Source organism: Petaurus breviceps, unplaced genomic scaffold (genome assembly GCF_028583685.1).
Source record: "Petaurus breviceps papuanus isolate PSGF00001 unplaced genomic scaffold, PetGlider_PUasm1.0 90823, whole genome shotgun sequence".
Taxonomy (NCBI): Eukaryota; Metazoa; Chordata; class Mammalia; order Diprotodontia; family Petauridae; genus Petaurus; species Petaurus breviceps.
Genome location: NW_027187352.1, coordinates 3,967,867 through 3,980,676, shown reverse-complemented (window position 1 = coordinate 3,980,676; position 12,810 = coordinate 3,967,867). Strand labels below are relative to the sequence as shown.

General features: G+C 36.9%; 1 protein-coding gene and 1 non-coding gene across 2 annotated transcripts in view; one reads left to right on the top strand and one right to left on the bottom strand.

The window, feature by feature from the left end:
• Nucleotides 1–12,810, top strand: part of XRRA1 (X-ray radiation resistance associated 1) — a 132,248-nt gene that overhangs the window by 52,929 nt on the left and 66,509 nt on the right. The gene's annotated exons all lie outside the window — the stretch shown is intronic.
• Nucleotides 7,276–7,383, bottom strand: LOC138148422 (U6 spliceosomal RNA). Its single transcript, XR_011165057.1, has one exon. It is a non-coding gene; the product is annotated as a U6 spliceosomal RNA (small nuclear RNA).

Genomic DNA, 12,810 nt, shown 5'->3' with positions numbered 1-12,810 from the left:
CCTCTGGTTCTAAAATATCAGGACAGTTTTCCTTGATAATTTCTTGAACAATGATTTCTAGGCTCCTTTTTTGATCATGGCTTTTAAGCAGTATAATAATTTTTAAATTATCTCTCCTGGACCTATTTTCCAGGTCAGTGGTTTTTTACAATGAGATAGTTCATATTATCTTCTATTTTTTTTTTCATTCTTTTGGTTCTGTTTTATAATTTCTTCTTTTTTGTTTTTTGGAGAAGGGAAGGTAGGGAAATTGGGATTAAGTGACTTGCCCAAGGTCACACAGCTAGTTTTGTGTTAAGTGTCTGAGGCTGGATTTGAACTCAGATCCTCCTGACTCCAGGGCCAGTGCTCTATTCACTGCACCACCTAGCTGCCCCTGTGTTATAATTTCTTGATTTCTCATAAAGTCACGAGCTTCCATTTGCTCCATTCTAATTTTAAAGGAATAATTTTCTTCAGTGAGCCTTTGGACCTCCTTTTGCATTTGGCCAATTCTGCTTTTTAAGGCATTCTTCTCCTCATTGGCTTTTTGGACCTCTTTTGCCATTTTGGTTAGTCTATTTTTTAAAGTGTTATTTTCTTCAGTATTTTTGGGGGTCTCCTTTAGCAAGATTTTCATTTATCATGCTTTTCTTGTATAACTTTAATTTCTTTTCCCAGTTTTTCCTCTGATTCTCTTACTTGATTTTCAAAATCCTTTTTGAGCTCTTCCATGTCCTGAGACCAATTCATATTTTTCTTGGAGGCCTTTAATGCAGGAGCTTTGACTTTGTTGTCTTCTTCTGGTTGTATGTTTTAATCTTCTTTGTCAGTAAAGTAAGATTCTATAGTCTAAGTGTTTTTACATTGTTTTCTCATCTTCCCAGCCAAATACTTAACTTTCTAACTCTTTGTCAAGGTAGGACTCTGCTTCCAGTGGGGTTGGGGGTCAGAGTTGCTTATTGTCCCAGGCTTCAGGGGTTTTATATCAGCCATTTGATCCCTCACCATCTGTGGTCTCAGAGCTCCAAAATGATGCAAAATTTTTAAATAAAATACTAGCAAGGAGATTGCAACAGTATATCACCAGAATCATACACTATGACCAGGAGGAATTTATACCAGAAATGCAAGGCCACCTCAATATTAAGAAAATTCTCAGTATAACTGACCATAGCAGTAACAAAACCAACAGAAATCATATAATTATCTCAATAGATGCAGGAAAAGCTTTTTGACAAAATACAGCACCCATTCCTATTAAAAACACTACAAAGTATAGGAATCAATGGAACTTTCCTTAAAATGATAAATAGTATCTATCTAAAACCATCAGTAAACATTATCTGTAAAGGGGATAAACTGGAAACCTTCTCAGTAAGATCAGGGGTGAAGCATCGATGTCCATCATCACCACTATTATTCAATATTGTACTAGAAATGTTAGCTATAATAAAAGAAAAAAAAACTGAAGGAATTAGAATAGGCAATGAGGAAACAAAACTATCAGTCTTTGCAGATGAGATAATGGTATGCTTAGAGAATCCTAGAAAATCAACTAAAAAGTTAGTTGAAATGATTAACAATTTTAGCAGAGTTGCAGGATATAAAATAAACCCACATAAATCATCAGCATGGCTATATATTGCCAGCAAAGTCCAGTAGCAAGTGATAGAAAAAGAAATCCCATTTAAAAATAACTATAGGAGGAGTGGCTAGGTGGTGCAATTAATAGAACATCAGCTCTGGAGTCAGGAGGACCTGAGTTCAAATCTGACCTCAGACATTTAACACAAAAATTAACCATGTGACCTTGGGCAAGTCAGTCACTTCACCCCAATTGCCCTGCCTTCCCCCCGCTTCAAAAACCAAACAAAACAAATTATAGGAAATATAAAATATTTGGGAGTTCACCTGCCAAGATGAACCCAGGAACTATATAAACACCATTACAAAACACTTTTTCATACAGATAAAGTCAGATCTAAACAATTGGAAAATTTTCAGGCAGGGCCATGATGGCAGAGTAAAGGCAGGGACATAAGCTTTTCCCCAAACCCTACCACATACCTTTAAATAATGACTCAAAGCAAATTCTAGAGCAGCAGAAATCACAAAAAGACAGAATGAAACAATTTTCCAGCCCAAAACAACTTAGAAGATTGGCAGGAAAGGTCTGTTGCATCAGGGTGAGAGGAGCTCAGTATAGTACAGGCTACACCATCATAGACTGGGCCCTAGAAAACCAGGAGTAGCCCTTGGGGCCACTGAATCAGTGGCAGCAGTGGTAGTTTGCAGACCTCTCAGCCCTCAGATGGTGAGAGGATCAGTCAGTGGATCAGCAGATTTATAGGGGTCCCTTTGCTGGGACCAGGGCAGGACTCTGTTGCATTGCTTGTATTTGGGCTGCAGTCCTGGGTCTTAGTCCCAGTGTAAGGAGGAGCACTAGCACACAGGGCTTGCAGCCTCTAGGGAGAAAAGACTCGGTCACAGTTCCAGGGTTGAAAAGGGTGCTTGTGGTCACTCACAAAACAGTGCACAGGACAGGCTGTTGTGTGATTTGTCCTTCGTTCTCAAGGAAGACGATGACATCAGGGAGATGATGCCATGATGTGCAAGTGAGTTGGATTTAATTGAGAGAGGGCTGTGTGAAGTCACCAGCCTCACTTTTTCCTCCAGAGCCACATGGGTCTAGTGGCCAGATATACATCAGGACAACTGGAGATGGTCCAGGATGCAGTGGGAAACCTTGGCCTTTTTAAGCTAAGGTCTTTAACAGGTCTCAGTCTGATTGAGGCAATGCCTCTTCAGTGATTAAGGCTGTTTAAGAAATGAGCCAAGGGATCTTTAATAAAGCCAAGGCCCCTTTAATAAAAAGAAAATCAGACTGGGATGGGAAGACCCTCAGGAGTACACAGTATAAGAGAGCAGTAAAGACCAGTAAACACACCCCTCCCTAGATCATATCACCTGGAAAGAGCCAAAAACTTACAGGTCCCTAGAATTACCTCAAACAGCTGCACTAAAACCTAAAGCTTAGGAGAGTGTCCCTCCACTTGGGAAGCAGAGCCCTACTTTAGCATGGAACTAAAAGTCAAGAGAGAGTCTGGAAAATGAGCAAATAACAGAAAAGAAAATTTATGACTATAGAAATTTACTATGGTGACAAGGAAGATCAAAACACAGACTCAGAAGAAGACAGCAAAGGGAACATTCCTGGATCCAAAGCCTCAAAGAAAAATATGAATTGGTCTCAGGCTGGAAGAGCTCAAAAAGGATTTTAAAAATCAAGTGAGAGAGGTAAAGGAAAAATTGGGAAGATAAATGTGAGTAATGCAAGAAAATCATGAAAAAAGAGTCAACAGCTTGGTAAAGGAGGCACAAAAAATACTGAAGGGGAAAAAAATCACACCTTAAAAAAACAGAATAGACCAAATAATAAAAGATGCAAAGAAAAATCCAGTGAAAAGAAGAATGCCTTGAAAAGTAGAATTAGCCAAATGGAAAAAGATGAACAAAAATTCACTGAAAAGAAGAACTAAAAAGTAGAATTGACCAAATGAAAAGGGAGACACAAAAGCTCACTGAAGAAAATAATTCCTTAAAAATTAGAATTGGGCAGGTGGAAGATAATGACTTTATGAGACATTAAGAAACAACCAAACAAAATCAAAAGAATGGGGTAAAAATAGAAGAAAATGTGAAATATCTCTTTGGAAAAACAGCTAACCTAGAAAATAGATCCAGGAGAGATCATTTAAGAATTATTGGACTATCTGAAAGTCATGATCAAAAAAGAACTTAAGAGATTTCAGAAAAATCTAGAAAGACTAACATGAAGAAAGCAAAAGCAAAAGAACATTGTACACAGAACAGCAACATTGTACAATGACCAACTTTGATAAACTTAGCTATTTTCAGCAATGCAGTGATTTAAGAAAATTCCAAGGGATTTGTGATGGAAAATGCTGTCTACATCCAGAGAAAGAACTATGGCATCTAACTGCAGATCAAAACACACTATTTTTTTTATTTTTTCTTTCTTGTGATTGTATATGTATATGTATAACCTATATCACATTGCATGCTGTCTTGGGGAGGGGTAAGGGAAGGAAAAGAGTAAAATTTGGAATTCAAAATCTGGTAAAAGTGAATGTTGAAAACCATCTTTGCATGTAACTGGAAAAAAAAATAAAATACTATTAAGTAGAAGGATAAAAAAGAGCTTAGACATCATCTTTCAAGAAATTATCAAGGAAAAATATCAATTAGTATTCTAAGATGATATAAAAAATGAGAATTTTGCCTAAATTAATTTACTTATTAAGTGCCATACCAAACTACCAAAATTATTTTATAGAACTGGAAAAAAATAGCAACAGAATTCATCTAGAAAAATAAAAGATCAAGAATTTTAAGGGAATTAATTTTTTTTAAATGCAGAGGAAGGCAACCTAGCCATACCAGATCTAAAACTATATTATAAAGTGATAACCATTAAAACTATTTGGTTATGGCTAAGAAATAGAGTGGTGGACCAGTGAAATAGATTAAATACACAAGACATAGTAGTAAATGACCATAGTAAGCTAATGTTTGATAAACCCAAAGACTTCAGCTTCTTGGATAAGAATTCACTATATGACAAAAACTACTGGGAAAACTGGAAAACAATATGACAAAAACTAGGTATATAGACCAACATCTTATACCATATACCAAGATAAGGTCAAAATGGGTACATGATTTAGATGTAAACAATGATACCATAAGCCAACTAGGAGAGCAAGGAATAGTTTAGAGAGCATTATGAAATGTAAAATGGATAATTTTGATTATATTAAATTGAGAAGGTTTTGCACAAATAAACCGATGCAGCCAAGATTAAAAGGAAAACAGAAAGCTGGGAAACAATTTTTATAACAAGTGTCTCTGATAAAGGCCTGATTTCTCAAATATATGGAGAACTGAGTCAAATTTATAAGAATAAAAACCATTCTCCAATTGATATTTGGTCAAAAAACATGAAGAGGCAGTTTTCAGATGAAGAAATCGAAGCTATCATCTATGGTCATATGAAAAAATGCTATAAACCACTATTGCTTGGAGAAATGCAAATGAAAAGAGCTCTGAGGTACCAACTCACATCTATCATACTGACTAATACAGGGGAAAAACTGATGAAGTATGAATGCAGATCAAAGTGTGCTATTTTCACTTTTTTTCATGAGTCTTTTCTTTTGTCCTGTTTCTTCTTTCACAATATGACTAATATGGAAATATGTTTTGCATGATTGCACATATATAACCTGTGTTAAATTGTTAACCCCCTTAGGGAGGGAATGGTGAGGGAGGGAGGGAGGGAGATAATTTGGAAATCTTTTTTTTTTTATTTTTGGAGGGCAATTGGGGTTAAGTGACTTGCCCAAAGTCACACAGCTAGTAAGTGTGTCAAGTGTCTGAGGCTGGATTTGAACTCAGGTCCTCCTGACTCCAGGGCCAGTGCTCTATTCACTGTGCCACCTAGCCACCCCTCAAATAAAAAAAAAAAAAAAGAATGTTGAAAATTTTCTTTACATGTAGCTGAGGAAAAAATAAACTACTATTAAAAATAAAAATAGGTAAATGAGAGAAAAATACTAACAAACATGAAACAATTAGCAGACCAGCTATCATCTAACTAAGTGTCACATTCATCTTGAATCTGTTTCTAGCTTTATTACTTGCTACTGTCCTATATGAACCTTTGACTGAACTTTCCACTGTTTCTCACATGTCCCAGGCTCATTCCCATCTCCAAACCTTGGCTTATACTATTCCCCATGTGGCTCTCTCCCCTTCTCTGCACTTATGCTTTCTACTCATTTCCATCCTTTAAGGTACTCCTCAAGTCCCACTTTTTCCATGAAGTCTTTGGTGATGGTCTTGCCCCTCTGAAATCATAGTATGTCATTTTCTGTATCACTCGTTTGACCCAATAAATAATAACTGGCAATTATTATAACTAGAGATTGCTAGTTAGAAAGCTCTTTACATACAGTATGTCACTTGATGCTGACTGTAATACAATGAGGTAGGCAATAGGAAAGTATTATTATGCCCATTTTGCAGATAAGGAAACTAACACTAAGAAGGGGGCAATGAATATCATTTAGCTACTCCTAGATCTGGGACTCAGACTCAGATGTTCTGAATCCAAGTCCCAGGCTCATTCCATTATGAAGTTTTGTATTTAGTTGTTGTTCAGCCTTGTTTGACTCTTCTTTCTTGGCAAAGATACTGAAGTGGTTTGCCATTTCCTTCTCCAGCTCATTTTATAAATAAGGAAACTGAAGCATACAAGGTTAAGTGACTTGCTTAGGATCACACAGCTAGTAAATGTTTGAGTCCAACTTTGAACTCAGGAAAATGAGTCTTCCTGACTCCAGGCCTGGCAGTCTATCCACTGCATCACCTAACTGTCCATGATACATTTTATCTCCATGATATACATCATCAATCATGGCCAATAATAGTTTAGATTCAGAGGCAGCTAACTAACCCTGAAATGTAGGAGATAAACACACACACACACACACACACACACACACACACACACACACCCTTTATTTTTTTAATTTGTTGATTTTCTAGGGTTTTTAAAGTTATATTCATTGATGTGTTCTTTTTTCTTTTTTGATGTCGAAAGTGTTTAGAATTAAAATTTCTCCCAAAAAAATGGCTTTAACTGCATCCCTGTATATTAGATAGTAACTGTCCACAATAAGAGTGCCCTTAGCATTTAACACAACAAAATAAAATGAATTAGCAAAGAGCAAAAGAGAAGAAAAAAATTTAGCTTCCTTTCCTTTCCTCCCCTCTTATCTCATTCTTTCCTCTTCCTTTCTTATGTAGTCAGTGTTCTAGTTCTGATTTTGTTTTCCATTTCTTCAAGTCAGTCTTTCCATATTTCCTTGTATGCTTTATACTTATCATTTTTATGTATTCTGTTGTAAATATACCATAATTTTTTCAGACATTTTCCAAGTTTTGGAATCTAGGTTATTTCCAGTTTCTCACTATTACAAAATGAAACAATAAATATTTCTATACAAATAGGCTATTCTTTCCTTTTTATGCTACATTTGGGATAAAAAGCTAGCAATGGAACACTGGGCTGAAAAGTGTGGTCACTTCTGTGACTCATTTCATATTGTTATAATGCTTTCTAAGATTCTCGCCTACAGTCCCACTGACAGTGTATTAGATAGAGGACCAGTTTCTCTATAGCCCCAACAGCACTGGATTTTATCTTTTAAAAATATGAAGTACTTAATGATTTTACGTGTTATCCCTGCATAGGGAACATGCTAGCCTCCTCTATATTTTTCTAATTGTTAGTATGTATTCTGAGAAAGTGAGAATTCTAGCTTTATGTTTTATTTGCCATTTTGTGACTGGTGTTCAATTTAGTACCTAGGAATTGAGCTACTATTTCATTCTGGTGCTGTCTAGTTCACCAAATATTTTGTTTGATTCTAGCATCTATCTTTGTCGTTTAGCTTGAGCAGGTGGCTCGCCAGGTGTGAACTAAAGGTTTAAGAAAGGGTCGGGGAATGGTTGGTTTCCTCTTCCCACCTGCTCACAGACTTTACCTCTTGGTTTCAGCCTCTGGCTCAAAGCCCAGGACTTTAGTCCTGCATATTCCTTCCTTTGCCTGATTAGTGGAAGAGGATCAGCAGGATGAGAAATGGAGAGAAGCACTGGATACCAGCCAGCTTGTTGTATAACTGTTAGGACCATTTTCTCAGAGGCTTTGCAAAGGCCTCATCATGTAAATCAATATGAATATGGGATTTTGTTAGAAAACCGTCTTTAGAGAAGTGCTGTGTAGATTGGGCTTTGTCCCAAAATTCAGCTTATACTTGGAAGGGAATGTGCATCTGTAGCAGCAAGCACCCCAAGTGTCCTCAGGGTTTGCCGCCACCACAGGTTCTTGGATCTGCTTTGTTAAAGGAAAGCAACTCAAAATGGGTTAACAAGCTTACTTTAATCAGTCAGACATATATCGTTTACCTTGTTCAGGAGAAAAGGTCAGCACCCCAAACTTCAAAGTATACAGGCAGAATTATCAAGACAGAAACAGATCAAGTAGACAGCTTTCCAAACTGTCCAGCCATTACATCCATACCCAATCAATAACAACCTTATTGACTCACTGGCCAATCAAGAAATATCTACTGAAAAACAAGCCTCCCTCCCCAGGCTTCAGGTGCATTTTAGCCTAGGGGCAGGGAAGATCTTCCAAATTTGCATTCCCATTACAGCATCTTAAGAATGAAATTGCCCAGTTACTGTCAACAACCTCTGGATTTCAGGTTTCCTCGATTTTCAAATTCCAGCCTCCTCTATTTTCTTAGTTAGATAAGTGAGTGGCCAAGGCAACTCATGTTTCAGATACTTCAGAGCTCTGAAGTCCTTCTTCCTCTCATGTTGCCCTCAAGCTATGCCCACTGGGCCCAGCATCTCTGCTGGATGAGCTCATTTGGACTCTTGGACATGTCCCTCTCTGTAATTAGTACTTAACCGTCAGAGCTAACTTTCTCTACTTGCAAAGATTGTCTAGTCTCATGGCTTGACTGAGTGGGCCTGCTCCGTCCTGAATATGGTGTCTTTTTCTAGGCAAATAGTTCTGCTATAAGACACCATGACCAAAGATGGGGATGGAGAGAAGGTCCCCGCCTCCCTCGCCAACCTGAAGAGACAAAGAAAATTTCCCTCTCAAGAGTCATATCCTCCTCCATGGCTAATTCTCTTCCCTATTATCAGAACTCACATTGCTTAGAGATTGATCTCAACTACCTCTTAGAAAGTGTTTTTTAAATTGATTTTAAACTTAAACACTAAAACTTAAATACACAATAAGAAAAGATAATGAAACATATTATAAACCTAAATACAAAATAAGAAAAGAAAAAAAGCATTGTCATGTGCACAGCAGAGTGTAAGAAAAGATTCAAAATATACAGCAATACATTTCCATTTCAAGAAAGCCTACATAATAAATACTACACATTGTGTTCAGAGCTGTCCACCTTTTCTTTGTTTCCTTGTAAGTTTTCTTTTGTTCTCTGCTGTGCAATTTTTACTTTGTTTCCCCCCCTTTTTTCTCCCCCACCCCCGCAAGAAGACTACAATTAAGTGTGGATATATTTTATATATGTGTATATATACATATATAACACACACATATATATATACATAAACATACATACATTCATATACACACATTTCCATACACATACATATACTTAGATATTGATGATCATATTCATATATAAACATATATATTCATATGCATGTATGTAAGACCATCCTATACTTGTTTGTCCTCTTGTTTCTCTGAGGGTGAATATCATCTTTCATAAGTCCAAGTCTTTCCATATTTTTCTAAGTCCACCAACTCATCATTTTTGAACCACAACAATATTACAACCTTATACTATCTAGTTATTTTAAATAGTCTAAAACAATATTGATTAATATGGCTGACATATACCCAATTTTTCTCTTTTGATTAAATCTTTTTACCTTTAACTTGTTTCTGAGATCATGATTACTACTCCTGCTTTTTTCCTAATAAATTCTACTCCTGATCTTTATTTTGTTTCTTTATCTCTTATTTCCTGTACTTCCTGATTCCTCTGCTTCTGCCTTGCCCATCTGTTACTTAACCTGCTCCCTCTCCAAAGATCCCTCCCTTACCTCCCCCTACCCCTTTTCCCCTTACCCTCTTTTTTTCTATCTGATTTTAGAAAACATTTTTAGCCTTCCAAATATGTTATTCCCTCTTTATCCCATTCCCATTAATCTAGACCACATTTTATACTCCTTATCCTACTCCCTCACCCTCTTATTTCTTTATTAATTTAGAATTAATTGTATGCCCTTCTAAATATAATATATTCTCTCTTTAACTCAGATCTGATGTGAGTAGGGTTCCCTCTAAAAATTCCTCCCTTATCTTCTTCCCCACCCTATCCCCTTAGCCTTTTATTTCTTTCTGAATTTAGAAGACTTTTATATCCTTCTAGTATATATCTATATCTATCTATCTATCTATCTATCTATCTGTATGTATTGTTCCCTCTTTAACCCATTCTCCATGAAAGTAGGTTTTCAAAACTAATAGCCCTCTTTCCCCATCTAATTCCTCTGTGTCACTCCTTCCTCTTGTACCTCATTTGTATAAAATAATTACTCTTTCTACCTTTTCCTAAATAGTTTTACATTTTAGAATCACATCATACTCAGGTCAACCCCAATTTTTCTTCAAACTACCCAATTACTAATAACAATCTTAGACATACTTTTTACATCTCCTTATATAAAAAGTAAACAATCTGTCCTTATTGAGTCCCTTATGATTAAACCTTTGATTTCTCTTGGATCTTGTATGTCAAATCTATTAAGTTCAGGGGTTTTTTTGCAACAAAATCTTGAAAGTCTGACAATTCATTGAACTTCCTTTTATTTTTCCTTTCAGGATTATGCTTAACTTTTCTAGGTATGATTTTCAGCCACAACCCCACTTCTTTTGCTCTTCGATATATAGTGTTCCAAAACCTGCAGTCTTTTTGTGTCATTGCTGCTAAGTTTTGGAGATTCCAATTGTGGTTCTGCCATATTTGAATTGTTTTTGTTTTTTTTTTTCTTGTTGCTCATAATATTTTCTCCTTAAGCTGGCGGGTTTTGAAATTTTACTATGATTTTCCAGTGGGTTTTACTCATAGGATCTCTTTCAGGTGATGATGGATGGATCTTTTTTCTATTTCTACTTTCCCCTCTCGTTCTAATGCTTCAGGACAGTTTTCTTCAATTATTTCTTGTATTATTGTATCAAGATTCTTTTTTTGATCATAGCTTTCAGTTAGTCTAATTTTTCTTACGTTTTGTCTTCTTGATCTGTTCTCCAGATCAGTTTTCTTATGAGATGTTTCACATTCTCTTCTATTTTTTCATTCTTTATATTTTGTTTTATTATTTCTTAGTGTCTTTACTGGCTTCCCCTTGCCCAGCTCTAATTTTCAATGAGTCATTTTCTTTAAGATTCTGGATCTCCTTTTCCAGTTGGTTGACTTTCTTTTCATAATCTCCTTGTTTTACCTGGGTTCTTTTTTTTTTTATTTTTCCTCAATCTCATTTGATTTAAAAAAAAAAATTTTTTTTGCTTTTTTGGAAAGTAATTGGGGTTAAGTGACTTGCCCAAAGTCACACAGCTAGTAAGTGTGTCAAGCATCTGAGGCCGGATCTGAACTCAGGTCCTCCTGACTCCAGGGCTGGTGCTGTATTCACTGTGCCACCTAGCCACCCCTCTCATTTCATTTTTAAATTCTTTTTTAAGTTCTTCTATAAATTATTTTGGGGCAGATAGCCATTTGACATTATTACTCTTGGGGGTAGGAGAGGCCTTTTTAGCTAATATCCTCCTCTGAAGATGAACCCTGGTATTCTCTATTCCCATAGTAAATTTCTATAGTTTGGTTCTTTCTCCTTTGCCTATTCATTTTTTTTGTAGCAGCTTATTATTGTAATCATCTCTAGTCCTGGAGTATGGGGGATGGTACCTCTGGCCTCAGATCCTCCTTCAGTTCTTCCCTCTGGCCTGAAACCAAAACCAAGAACTCTGCCCTCCTGTAAGTGCCCACAGCCAGCAGTGTCCCCACCCCACTGCTTCTGCACTCATCAGGCTTGTGCTAGTGCACAGGGCCATATCTTGGCAGCACAGCTGGGCCTGGCATCCCTTATCAGCATATATCCCTGATATAATATATCCCATATATATTATATCCCTGAATCTTTCCCTGTTCAGATGTGCAACTCCCTACACTGTCCAAGAGGTGAAAATTCCTGTGGCTGAGGCTGAGGCTACCTCCCAACCCAGCTAGCTTCAGGGCTCTCCACTTGCTATTTCAGTGGAACTAGCCTGGTGGTGTTTACACTTCACAGGGACCAAACCTAGGTCCTGGGATTCTTCTATGGATCTTTTCCAGTTGTCCCAGGGAGACAACTGTTCTGCCCCACTCCTGTTTATTTTTACTACTCTACATTTGACCTGAAACACTATTTTGTCTTGTTTGTGGGGCATATCTGGAGAGCTTAAAATTTTCTGACCTACTCTACCATCTTCCCAGAATCTGCTCCAGAAACTGGGTCTTTCTTTTTTTTCATATTTAATTGATATTTGTTTCAGGACATGTCATGTCAAAAAAAAAACTTGCCTTTAACAACAAACAATATTGCATTGTAAAAGCACTTTTTCCCAATTTGCTTTAAAAAAAAAAACAAGTTATTGGTACGAAGACTAATGCTAGTCATAAAACCCCAGTTGTCGAACTCTTCCATTTAGTCGCATAATCTACGTGCTTGGGACATACTTCCTGATGACAAAGAGGGTAAGGGGAGGAAAGGAAGTAAGTGGGGATTTTCCCAGTTTGTTAGTTTTTGAAGGGCAAAGGACAGAAGGGAATGATGCTTCATTGAAATTTCACCTTTATTATATCATAAGTAATGTTTACAACAGATTCCAGAATGACCATCTGTAGCAGCGAGCACCCTAGCATACCCAGGATGGCTGCTAGCACAGGTTCCTAGATCTGCTTTTCTAAAGGAAAGCAACTCAAAATGGGTTAACAATCTTGCTTTAATCAAACATATGTCATTTACCTAGTTCAAGGGAAAAAGGTCAGCACCCTGGACTTCAGAGAATACAAGCAAAGGTTACAAGCAGACAAAAATAGAGACAGAGAAATATCAGCAGACAGGCTTCCAGCTGTCTGATCATTACATCCA